Source organism: Hoplias malabaricus, chromosome 9 (assembly GCF_029633855.1).
Source record: "Hoplias malabaricus isolate fHopMal1 chromosome 9, fHopMal1.hap1, whole genome shotgun sequence".
NCBI lineage: Eukaryota > Metazoa > Chordata > Actinopteri > Characiformes > Erythrinidae > Hoplias > Hoplias malabaricus.
Window position 1 is genome coordinate 19978525 of NC_089808.1, and position 13581 is coordinate 19992105.

Sequence of the window (13581 nt, forward strand, 5' to 3'; positions counted from 1 at the left end):
CAGTATTGATTAGAGTTTGAGACCTTCTCGGACCTCAGTGAGGTTGTAGAAACGTGTGAGATAGGGAAGGATATCAGTACTTAAAAAAATTATATATATGCAATGGAATTGTAATCCTTAATTTAAGTTTTAATGTACATTAATGTTTAACCTCAAAATTCAATAATTCCCTTTACATTTACAACCTGGTAAACTTCCATTGACTTTTAATTTACACATAGATTTGGATGTTTTATGTATCTTTGTGAATGAAAACTTTTCCCAGTTTGAAAGTTTCATGGCTCCATCGAACGCTAATCATTTTGAATTTTATTTTGAATTTCTCAAATTGAAAAGCTGACAAAACAAAAGACATTGTGTTGTGGTGGTGTTTGAATTTCCCTGGGGTCAGCATTGATTGGTCAGCATTTATTCCATGAGGAATCTGCAGCTATGTAGCCCCTATACACAAGCTGTAATGCACTGTGTTCTTACACCTTTCTTTCAAATATGGCATTAACGTTTGTCACCCCTTTGTGCCACAGTAGCTCTTCTGTGGGATTGGAACAGATGGTCTAGCCTTCGCCCACGCTACAGAGTGTCAATAAACACTGAGTCCCTTTTATGCCCTCAGCCTTAGTGGGTCATCCTTTTTGGACCACTTTTGTTGAATACTGCATACCGGGATGCTGTAACCCCAGCAATATGTCCATCATAAGTCTGTCTTTTTTAAAATCTCTCAGATCTTTATGCTTGTCTGGTTTTCTTGCTTCCAACATCAGCTTCAAGACCTGACTTTTCACTTGCTACCTAATATATCCCACTTATTGCTATTGTCACCAGAAGACCAATGTTATTCATTTCACCTCTGGATCATAGTACAAACCGGATTTCAAAAAAGTTGGGACACTAAACAAATTGTGAATAAAAACTGAATGCAATGATGTGAAGTTGTTAAGAGTTTAAGAGAAATATTTTATTTAGAATAGAACACAAATCACAGATCAAAAGTTTAAACTGAGAGAATGTATCATTTTAAGGGAAAAATATGCTGTTGCAATTTCATGGCGTCAACAAATCCCAAAAAAGTTGTGACAAGGCCATTTTTTAACCACTACGTAGCATCCCACCCTTCTTCTTACAACACTCAGACGTCTGGGGACAGAGAAGACCAGTTTCTCAAGTTTAGAAATAGGAATGCTCTCCCATTCATTTCTAATACAGGCCTCTAACTGTTCAATCGTCTTGGGCCTTCTTTGTCGCACCTTCCTCTTTATGATGCGCCAAATGTTCTCTATAGGTGAAAGATCTGGACTGTAGGCTGGCCATTTCAGTACCCGGATCCTTCTCCTACGTAACCATGATATTGTGATTGCTGCAGAATGTGGTCTGGCATTATCTTGTTGAAAAATGCAGGGTCTTCCCTGAAAGCGATGATGTCTAGATGGGAGTATATGTTGTTCTAGAACCTGAACATAGTTCTCTGCATTAACGGTTCCTTTCCAGACATGCAAGCTGCCCATGCCACAAGCACTCATGCAACCCCATACCATCAGTGATGCAGGCTTCTGAACGGAGTTTTGCGGCCTTGACCCTTACGTACAGCAATTGTTCCAGATTCTCTGAATCTTTTGATGATTTTATGCACGGTTGATGATGATAACTTAAAAGTCTTTGCTATTTTACGCCGGGTAACACCATTCTGGTATTGCTGCACGATCTTTCTGCGCAACAATGGTGGAATTGGTGATCCTCTTACCATCTTGGCTTCAGAGAGACACTGACACTCTGAGAAGCTCTTTTTATACCCAACCATATTATCAATTGAACTATTTAGTGTTAATTGGTCTTCCAGCTGTTTGTTATATGCTCAATTTCCTTTTTTCAGCCACTTATTGCTACTTGTCCCAAGTTTTTTGGGATTTGTTGACACTGTGAAATTTTGAATCAACATATTTTTCCTTTAAAATGTTACATTTACTCAGATTAAACTTTTGATCTGTCATCTATGTTCTATTACGAATAAAATATTGACATTTGTCATCTCCACATCACATCTTTTTTGGAATCCGGTTTGTAATATAACATACTAATCCTAGTACTATATATATAAATATATTTATAAATAGGACAAATTATACAAAATTATATAATTTAAGAGTCTATAAGAGTCTAGATTGTCAACAACTAGCAAAAAACATATGGGTGTTGTAATCTGGCTAAGAAAAAAAAACAAAGATATTGTGAAAGTGCATGCATATTGTGACCACATCACTTTTTTTTTAACTTCATCTTGTAATATACATCAGTTCCTGAGAATTTAAATAGTGTAATTCTTTGGTAAATATCCTTTCATCATGTGTTTTACAATCTGACCAAACCCCACTCTCAAAAGTACATATTATTGTTCAAGGGCTACAGGCATTTGGTACCACTTCCAATGAATCCTGTGATCCCAAGATTATAAAAGCATTCATAATTTGTTATATGGTTTACGTAAGGCTTAATTATACATAGTTGGCATAACATGTATAGTATATGCAAAGCTTTTAATAGAATAAGAGAAAATGGCTTTAAGCTATCAGGCTTTAAAATGTATTATTATATCTATAATGAGATTTATATGGGAAAATTGTAAATATTACAAGGCACTATAACAAAGTTCTAGTCTACAATGTCCATAGATATTATAACTCATCATGGCACTTGACGTAAAAGCCAGTTAAACCTGTCAAACCTCACACTAAACATCGCATCTGCACTCAGGTATGTGGCAAGGTTTGCTAACTGCAGAATTGTGAATGTGTTTCAACTGCTGAATACTCCCAGATGTATACAGGCATACATTAATATTTCTTCCAATAGAGGAACAATACTTTTTCTTTATTTCCAAGTGCTATATTTGGGTTTTGTTCAGGCTTTTCTCTTTCTTAATAGGCCTTAAACCAGGCTTTTATGACTGTTGGGCTTCTGAAAGTAGTCATCTAATGCATTGTGGAGGAGGTACCAGAGAATCCTACTACATTTTGTCTGTCTACAGTTCTGGATGTACTGAGTGAGAATGACTAACATTGAATCGCAAACCTGTCCAATTTTGTCATGCCTGAAGTAGTATAGCCATAGTATCAGATGCAGCTAGATCATGTACTGGCTTTAGCCAATCAGTAGCCCAGAAAAATACTATCTCTGGGTGCTGGAGAAAACTCCCTTGACCAATTGAATGACTGTTGCTAGGTGGAATTAAGGTGAGTGGCCATGTTTTCCCCAAAGAAAAGCTTTGCATTACTAATCATGGTTGGAGTAGCATAGCCAACTAATACAGTTAAGTGAATTCATGTTGAAACAGGAAATGCTTTTTGAACAATAGTGCCATTAATGTTTAAACATTTCTACAGTATGTATTTATTAATTCTGGTTGTTGTATTCATTCAGTAATGAGGTTAAAGGTCTGTATTGCCACATGTAAATGTTCCATCACCTTTTTATTATTTAATTAAACTTTTTTGAATCTTTGTTGAAAGTCTGTTGAGTTGATTTGTGTTTTTGAACAGGCTGCTCATTATAAGTGGATATTCTTGGTGTGGATAATATGTGATGGCCAGCTGTTTTATCATATGTTTTTATAGCGTACAAATCATGGACTCTCTTGTAACTCACTCACTTGAGGATGAGTGACAAATGTAAATTGTGTATGGTCAAATGTGATTGTAAAATAAGCATATATGTGTTTGACCAATGATTTTTTTATTGATCGGTTTAATATTTCACATCTTCATACCCTTGCCATCACAAGCTTTGAACAAAAGCCAGCTAGGTTTAAGATGGGCAAGCTTTCAAAGTGGTACATTGGCTATTAATGGGACCCAATTTGGCTCTATATCAGATAAATGTGGGCAATCCAGTTCTCTCTAAATATGGGGCCCACATGGACCCATATTGTCTTGTCTTCATTTTGAGATATTGCATTTTTTCTGGTGGGCTGCCCATATTTTCCATCTGTTTTACCCATCCTGGTCCCATCTATTCGAAGGTATTCATATGAGGGTACAACATTTAACTCATGAAGAGGATTTGCTAACAAATTATTAGCATTAATTATACAAAACATAAAATGATAATGTTAATAATTTTGCAATCAGCTATCCTCTAGGAATTTTTCTTTTTTTTACATTCTAATAAATCAACTAAGGTGACTCTACTTAAAGAATTGTTTAATTCGGATATAATTACAAATTGTTAGTGTAGTAGACACTGTAAGTAAAATGAAAATACCTTCAGTCTAGATTAATTTCACCTTTTAGTGTAATTTACTCAATGTTAACCGTATGAGGTTCTCTTTGCTCATTCCAGAACAGGGAACAGTGCTTCCTCTCACAAATACAACCATTGGCTCAGGAGGTGCTCAGTGCTCCTTCTTATTTGCTCAATATATAAATATCTGCCTGAATTAATGCATGCTTCATGTAATTAACCATGTAAAAATGACTAATTTGGTATCTAGCACAAATCATATTTTTATACCTCATGCAATGGTTTACTGAATCAGGTATTTTTAGAGTGCTCAAATCTACACTTACCATTTTGATGAATAAGGGGCTAATGTGTCAATAGATCAGGGCACTGCCCTCTTAAAAAGATGATGTATAACTGGTTAATATAACTTCAAATACAAACCGGATTCCGAAAAAATTGGGACACTAAACAAATTGTGAATAAAAACTGAATGCAATGATGTGGAGGTGCCAGCATCTAATGTTTTATTTAGAATACAACACAAATCACAGATCAAAAGTTTAAACTAAGAGAATGTATCATTTAAGGGAAAAATATGTTGTTTCAAAATTTCATGGCGTCAACAAAAAAGTTGGGACAAGGCCATATTTTACCACTGTGTGGCATCCCCCCTTCTTTTTACAACACTCAACAGACGTCTGGGGACAGAGGAGACCAGTTTCTCAAGTTTAGAAATAGGAATGCTCTCCCATTCATGTCTAATACAGGCCTCTAACTGTTCAATCTTCTTGGGCCTTCTTTGTCGCACCTTCCTCTTTATGATGCGCCAAATGTTCTCTATAGGTGAAAGATCTGGACTGCAGGCTGGCCATTTCAGTACCCGGATCCTTCTCCTACGTAGCCATGATATTGTGATTGCTGCAGAATATGGTCTGGCATTATCTTGTTGAAAAATGCAGGGTCTTCCCTGAAAGAGATGACGTCTAGATGGGAGCATATGTTGTTCTAGAACCTGAACATAGTTCTCTGCATTAATGGTGCCTTTCCAGACATGCAAGCTGCCCATGCCACAAGCACTCATGCAACCCCATACCATCAGTGATACAGGCTTCTGAATGGAGCGTTGATAACAACTCAGTGCAAACATCTGAGCTTGTGGAGCTTGTTTAGAAATGGCTTCCTCTTTGCACTGTAGAGTTTCAGCTGGCAACGGCGAATGCATGGTGGATTGTGTTCACTGACAATGCTTTCTGGGAGTATTCCTGAGCCCATTCTGTTATTTTCTTGACAGTGGCATTCCTGTTTGAGGTGCAGTGACGTTTAAGGGCCCGGAGATCATGAGCATCCAGTAGAGTTTTACGGCCTTGACCCTTACGCACAGCAATTGTTCCAGATTCTTTGAATCTTTTGATGATGTTATGCCCGGTTGATGATGATAACTTAAAAGTCGTTGCTATTTTACGCGGGGTAACACCATTCTGGTATTGCTGCACTATCTTTCTGCGCAACACTGGTGGAATTGGTGATCCTCTTACCATCTTGGCTTCAGAGAGACACTGACACTCTGAGAAGCTCTTTTTATACCCAATCATGTTGTCAATTGACCTAATTAGTGTTAATTGGTCTTCCAGCTGTTTGTTATATGCTCAATTTCCTTTTTCCAGCCACTTATTGCTACTTGTCCCAACTTTTTTGGGATTTGTTGACACTGTGAAATTTTGAATCAACATATTTTTCTTTTAAAAATGTTACATTTACTCACATTAAACTTTTGATCTGTCCTCTATGTTCTATTACGAATAAAATATTGACATTTGCCATCTCCACATCATTGCATTCAGTTTTTATTCACATTTTGTTTAGTGTCTCAACTTTTTTGGAATCCGGTTTGTAGAAGTAGAGATTTACACTTTCTTAAAAGGTCAATCAGTCATTTTCTCCAGTGATTCCTCATTTTGAGACAGCTAATAATTTGACATCCCATGTCCAAGATGTATGATGAGTTCCTGTACTTTGTAGGGACACATTCAATGAAACACAGACTTGTTAAATCAGGGTCTCCAAACTCATTTGATTCATTATTTAATATGAGCTTTGGTTTATAGAAAAAAAAAAAAAAAAAAAAAATAAAAAAAAATATATATATATATATATATCAGTGGCGATTGGTCTAAGACTGCAAGGGAAGCTCAGCTTCCCCTAAAATGTAAAAAAATAAGTGATCAAATATATACTGTTGTGTGTACATGTCATTGAATAAATATGCACTACAACGCGCTCAACTTTTGTTCAGAATCAGCTTCTTATCACTGGTAAAGACGCGGCTTTCCTCTCAATCATTCGCGCAGAATAACAGTGATTTAAAAAGTTCAATGGAGAAGCAGCGAAGTGCAGTGAAACGAGACGAGTGATTGGATAAATGCTGGGCTTTGTCCCGCCCATCGGACGCTCAGCGTCTCTGGGGGTCTATGGGGCAGTGGGCTGGCCTTGGCTGGCCCGGACGCTCAGCTTCTGCATGATGACTGGATGATCTGTCTGAGGCTGAATCACTTTTTGATTGACTGCGAAATGAGCGAATCAGCGACCCTTTGGTGTAAAGCTCTGAGGGAGCATTACATTTTCATTCTGTTCTGAGTTGAACCAGACTATCTTAATCCTCTTAGCGGCATTTCATTTGTTAAAAACGACTAGCGACAAATCAAGCTTCTATTTCTAGTGAGTTTTTTGTAGCTGCTTGTGTTTGGAGACGTGAATTTACGTATAAATAAACCGACACATTTTATGATGTAGGCCGAAATTGAGCTTCCCCTCCTTGAGAGACCAGCATCCGCCACTGATATATATATATATATATATAAATATTTGCAATATATTGCTTACTACATTTTGGTCATTGTTTTACAAAGGATTTTCATACAATTTGTACTCAAATTCAGGAGTTATGTGCCATGTCTACCACTGACCTGTCCAGGCCTTGTGTATCATCTTTGATTTTATCTCAGCCCTAAAGCCTCAGGTGTGTGTCTTTTCTTATCGGGTGCGGTTCATCTGCATCTGGGTCACTGCACCAATATCCATAATATTCAGAAACATAAAGACCTGCTACGGACAGGCAAACAGATGAAACATGTACATGACCAAGTCATTCTCCTTCTCTGTGTCTCTATCTCTGTCTGCCTCTCTTGGCCCAGGGCTGTGATGTGTGATGGACTCAGCTATGCTACCAGTCCGGCTCAGTTAATTCACTCTGAACACACGCACTGCTGGAGTGTGAGAGAGAGAGAGAGAGAGAGAGAGAGAGAGAGAGAGAGAGAGAGAGATCTGAGAGTATAAAAAGTAGAAAAAAAAGGGAGAATAGGGGACATGTAGCAGGAAAGAGGAAGATCATAAGATGAGAGATTGAGGGGGGGACAGCTAAAGAAAGTAGGGAAGCGAGAATATGTGTTATCCTGGAGGGAGAAGAGAGAGAGAAAGTAACAAGGCATGGAGCCCACTCCCTCAGCAAAGAACCCCTTAAAAAGATCAAAGTAATGATCTTTAAAAAAAAAAAAAAAGACCAGATGCCAGGAAAAAAGATACCAATTTATAGCAGGCAACAGAAGCCTTGAATACACCTTAAATTACACTCGGCTTGCCAGACCGTGAGATGGCATGCATTAGTAAGTACCATGTACCCGAAAGGAAAAAAACGAAGCCTCTCCAGAGGAGGTGTATATGCAGTGTTTACAGCACTAATTTGTCTAAAATTGTACACAAGCTGCATGAAGAACATATCAAGCTGTCTCATTACGCAGACAGGAACATGTTGCCATTTATCAGCACTTTCCAAGTGTCTGTCCCTCCCTATTTCCCTTTCCTCTCCCAACGTTTAGGTAACAGCCATAAACCCCTTAGTCATCTTCCCTGCACTGCATTGTTCTCCTGGCTTGGCTAATGATGATTATCGGCACTGTTTTCATCATAAGCCTGATTTGATTGCGCGCTGGATAATGTGCGACATTTTTCATCGCCAGTGAAAATTGGCTTCATTAGCATTTGCCGTCGCGTTGCCTTTTGTATTCCATGATATAAGCCAAAGCGAGAAGGAAAGTAAGGGAGTGAGTGCAGAGAGAGAGAGAGAGAGAGAGAGAGGCCATACTGAGGTGTTGTAACCTGGTCACCTTAAAGGTGCAATCAGTAGCATTTACCTAAATACATTTATGAACGAGATGATCAGACATGGGTAGAATAGCCAAATACTGTATTCAAAACACAGCACTATTACTTTAAACTATAAATAACTCAGATAGATGTAAAATGATATTGCAATAGTCTGGAACAATGTTACTTGACAAAGTAACAAAATATCTAGTGAAAATATACTCAAGCTCTGAGTTACTTTTAAAAATCATATTTAATAATCAGAATAGTGTTGTATATTTATAGCCTGATATGGTCTACAAACACCAAGTCAAAACATTATAGGTAAAAGTGTGTTATGTTTTTAATATTGTGTTCTCACAATGTTGTCGTGTCTCATTGGTATTCTCATCTTTTGTCTGCTTCCTATTTTGTATGCTCTTGTGTTTTGCCTCTCTCTGGCACACTGTACTAAAGTTTGTCGATGCTGGAAGGCTCATGTTGATTTTTAGTGACAACTTCTTCATCTGAGGAACGGTATGAAAAAATTCCACACCTTCAGGGATTTGCTAGCTTCGTAATCTAATTTTATATTCCACCTTAAATGGTGGCTGGGAAAATTCACACAGATGGGTAATACAAAGCCAATTTGAAGCTTGTATAGGGTGTGGGTGGTGCAGGTATACAGTATCTTTTACTGCAGTAGGAGGTAGTTTGGAGAAAATTGCTATAACTACAATGTTCATTTTGCCTTTTTTTTTACTTTTCCATGTTCAACTACTTCTACTCATGATATCAGTAAACAACTGTCAGGAATTTGGAATGGGAACGAAAAAGTTCACTGGTGATAATATATAATGTAATGGGAGGAAAGTGGATGGATGTAAAATGGAGTAAAAATACTTTGACTTACAGATGTAATCAAGGAAGAGTATGTAACTACCTTCGGCAGCCAATCTTACCAGTGATCCATACAGTTGACTGGGAATAGGCTTTTTGCTGGATGCCTTGCATGGTGCAACCCTCCAATTTCAGCCAGGCTTGGGACCGGCACCAGCCTGTGGTGTTTTTTTAACTTGATCACTAAAAGCAAGAACCGCATTTTATCAACCAGAAGTGATCAGAGCATCATTGGGATCCAGATATTTATGTAACAAACTTACATTTCATATAAAGGTCTGGCTGATAAGACATGTTGTGTGCATTTATATTCACAACCTTGTCCTGTTCTGGATAGAAAAATCCTAATATTTCATCTGTTTTTGTATAAAATTAAACATAATCTGTGCAGATGTCATTTACGCCTCAGAAGGTCAGTAATGGTCAGATGTATTCATGTATTCACATTGTTATAGAGACAGATGAGATGACTTTCAGTTTTGCAAAAATATAGAGCAGAAAGCAAAAGGTTCACAGGTCACAGAAATGCTCCCAAACATAAAGAAAAGATTATATTAAATGACCGTAACAAAATTCTGTTCAAGGTTGCAGTAAAACACAATAATTCTGAGCAGAGCTTGGCTGAAAACTGTGTTTAAGCAGCAGTGACATAAACACATGACGTTATTAGTTATTTTATTTATTTGTTATTTTGAGAATTAGTTATTTTAGACATCAAATTTAAGAAAGTAATATTGAAAATTATATTTTGATTATAAACTGATGGAAGATGTAACATCATACTACACTAATTAGCATTGTGTCATCATCATTATATATTTCACTTAAACTCTAGAATTTGACTTAGTGCTTTCTAGCTCTGTGTGATATCTTGTTTAATATATCCTATTATAAGAAACACAATGAAAATATATATGATTTTATATATAATATATCCTGTTTGTTATAAGTGCACAGTTCAAAAGCCAGAGGCTGCATTAGTGCACGCCTCATGGGAGATTTTTCCATCTGTGAAGGCACGATTAATGCTAAATGATATCTACAGGTTCTGGAGCAACATGCTGCCATCCAGACCTTGCCTATTTTAATAAGACAGTGCCTATCCATATTCTGCATGGGCTCCGACAGCACTTCCCTGTAGTAAAACAGAGTTGCTAAACTATAGTAGACGCATTGCAAACATTTGGAACATTATGAAAATTAAAGACTGAGCTGTTTGAGCAGCTAAAATTGTGTATCAAAATAATGTGAACAACCAACTTTCAGCTGCTCCATTTCCGTTCTGCACAAGTTTGTTTGTCAACTATTTTCGGGGCTTGTGACCCAATTAGTGTTACTTGATGAAACTCACCAAACCCCAGTCGTCATATGGGACATTATTTTTTGGGCTAAATCTGGTTAGTCTGTCATGGCCAGTATTTACTCCAAAAATAGACCTAGTAATTTTGCTGTGTTTCATCAGGCTGATTTGGTCCAAATTTAACCAAAGATAGATGTCTTTTCACCTTTCGCTTTTCAACTAAATCTCAACATTGTTGGCCAATTTGTTTTAGGTGAAGTTCAGGAAAATAATCAAAGTTATTTTAATATATATTGCTGAAGATATTTCCTGACCATTTGCTAGCTCTCAGATCTGTTTGCATATTCAAAACTCTTCTTATGTTTTAGTTTTGCTGTTTTGAATTACTTAAGGTGGAAATGTCTCCAAGTTCGGGACAGAGCTAACTGCATTACCACGAGTTAAAAATGAGTCTCTGGGGTAATTCAGTGAATAACAGCTTACAAAAAAGTTAAACCTTAGTCATTTCGTTGTTTTCTTTAAACATATCGTTCCACCTTAAAAGACGCAGAGCTTCTGAACATAAACAAACCAGAGGGAACTGTAGATGTTTCCTTTAAGGCATAGAATGATACTTTGGCAGCCTTCATAAGTTTATTAATTCATTTTCTGTAATGGCAGTTCAGGGAACAAGCCCTGGAGAGGGCACCGGTCCTTCACAGGGTGACACAAACTTACACCTATGGACACTTTTGAGTTGCCATGCCACCTGCCAATGTTTTTTTCAACTGTGGGAGGAAACCAGAGCACCCGGAGGAAGCCCGCACAGACATGGGGAGGACACACAAAACTCCACACTGATAGTCACCCAAAGCAGGGCTCGAACCTACACACCCAGGACCCACCAGCTGTGCGACAACGACACTATTTGCTGTGCCACCATGCCTCAGTAACATTTAGCAGCTTAGCATTATTCTATTGCAATGTTAATATTGACTGAAATTACCTGTGGAAGAATGCTTAATTTTCTACTGAGGTAAGTAATTAGTACTGTGATCAGGGTTTAGTATTGCGTTGAAAAATAACAAGATAACTATAGTCTTCAAATATGTTATCCATGTTAGATACTGAGACCCAGAGCTGTAAGGCTAATTAACCTGTGGTTCATTCCTTCTTACCCCACTGCGGCCATGCAATTAATTGTGAGATCCAGTTATGTGTTGTGCTTACAATTTTATCTTCAATGCTTATTAGTACTCCGATGATGCAATGCCCATGATTCGAAGGGGAATTACTATTAAAGAAAATTGATCAATTGTTCAGTGCATATGCAAATGAATTTGGGGATCTGGAGCTCAGGGCATGGGATTTTATGCTGTGTAGCGTGCAGATAGTTTCGAATTGTCCCACCTCTTTGTCTGAGTATCTTCAATCACAGTGTGGGTCGATACTTATGTGAGAGCTTAAAAACAAAGTTAAACAGAGCAAAACAAATACACTGAGAATGAAGAAATACAAGTGTATATTATGTATGTTGAAAACGAGGACAGAAAAGAAAGATACACAAGTGAAAATGGTTAAAAACAGAGCTTCTGCTCCTGCTGTCATTAAGTTCACAGCATATTAGGCTCACATAAGATTCACCGATAATTGTTAGATTTGTTTACAATCAGCAGATTCACCCAAAAGTATTAAATTGGTTTACAATCATCAGATTCATGCACAGTCATGTAATCAATCCTATATTATCAGATTCATTCATAATAACCAGACTCACACATAATCAATAGATTCACCCATAATAATCAGATTCACCCACAACCATCAGATTCATCCAGAATTACGTAGATTCACCCACAATCATCATATTCTTCCACAATCATCAGATTCACCCAAAAGTATTAGACTGGTTCACAATCATCAGATTCATGCACAGTCATGTAATCAATACAATATTATCAGATTCATTCATAATAACCAGACTCACACATGATCAATAGACTTGCCATAACAATCTGATACACCAAAAATAAGATTTACCCACAATCGTGAGAAACATCCACAATCAACAGATTAATTCACATTCATCATATTCTTCCACGATAATCAGAGTCATTAGATTCACCCAAAATCATTAGATAAATTTACAATAAACAGATTTGTCCACAAACATCTGATTCATCCAGAAGTATTAGACTGGTTCACAATTATCAGATTCATTCACAGTCATGTAATCAATCCAATATTATCAGATTCATTCATAATAACCACTCTCACCCATAGATTCACACATAACCATCAGATTCACCCACGATCATTAGATTAATTCATAATTAACATATTCATTCATAATTATCAGATTCATCCACAATCATGAAACTAAAACAATCATCTGATTCACTCACGATCAACACATTTACACGCAATTATCAGATTCACCCAGTCATCACTTTTAAGCACAGTAATAAAATTTACCCACAAACATCATATACACTGGGTCACTGTACTTATCTGTTGGTCTGATTTTCTTCTGTGGCTTTGACTGCGCTGTGATGTGTATGCGTAGGTGGATCTCTACACACTCCCCTAACACACACGCTCAAACCAAAGCTTAAAGTTCTAAGCTCTGTCCTGAAGTTCCCCTGAATGTTCAAGAGACAGAAATGCAATGAGGTTAAATCAGTACAGCATGGACATCCAAAACTAGATGTCAGAAAATAAAAAATAAAAATCGAAACCCAACCTTAAAATCAACAAAAATGACAAAAAAAAACACCCTCCTACACATTCATGCACAGGAGCATGCACACACATACACACTTCTTGAATGTGTCAGAGTCTCTGAAACAAACCGGCCGCGGATGAAACGCTCCCACACACCCACATGCGCCACGTCGAGGGGAAAGTTGGCGTCTTTTTTGTTGTCGTCTGGCATGGTATGGCAGCGGAATTGAGGACAGGACTTCAAATGCTAAATGTCATTGGGAGATGAAGGGGGAGTGGTGGTGGTGGTGGTGAAGGTGGTGGTGGTGGAGTTGGTGGTGGAGCGTGAGGGGTGCTTCGGGGAGGGA